Genomic DNA, 545 nt, shown 5'->3' on the forward strand with positions numbered 1-545 from the left:
ACAGGCTCTAAAATGGGCAGCCTTTTTAAGTGGTAAGTCATTTTTTTTTTTCTATATAGTGAAATATATGTTGAGGCAATCCAATATCAAACCATTACATTCATCATAGTAATCATTTTAGAAGAGGCTTTTTTTTTTTTACGGAGCACACAATTTCAAAATTTCTTAAATTTGACCATAATGCAATGATGAGAATGAATTACCGGTTGAAAAACATGAAAAAATCTATGCGGCATCATCATATTCTGAGTGTACATTAGAAACCCTGGAAATCAAGTTTGGCTGTGAAGTATTGATAAATTTGTTCAATTTTTCAGATCTTGTGCTGAAATTTTTCTCTACAGAAATCCAATTTACTTGTCACTAAAGGAAAGTCTTTCTGCATATTCCTTTTTGTATGGAATGGAATGATGAAATGAATTCCCGTTTGTATGCATGAAAATAAACTAGCGGCAAACTTACATCTGAATGTTTGTTAGAGCAATTGTTTTCAAGGTCTGAAAACCACAAACCATTCTCACCTAATCTTTCAGATTTGTACTAAA

The sequence above is a fragment of the Penaeus monodon genome, chromosome 30 (assembly GCF_015228065.2).
Source record: "Penaeus monodon isolate SGIC_2016 chromosome 30, NSTDA_Pmon_1, whole genome shotgun sequence".
NCBI classification, from domain to species: Eukaryota; Metazoa; Arthropoda; class Malacostraca; order Decapoda; family Penaeidae; genus Penaeus; species Penaeus monodon.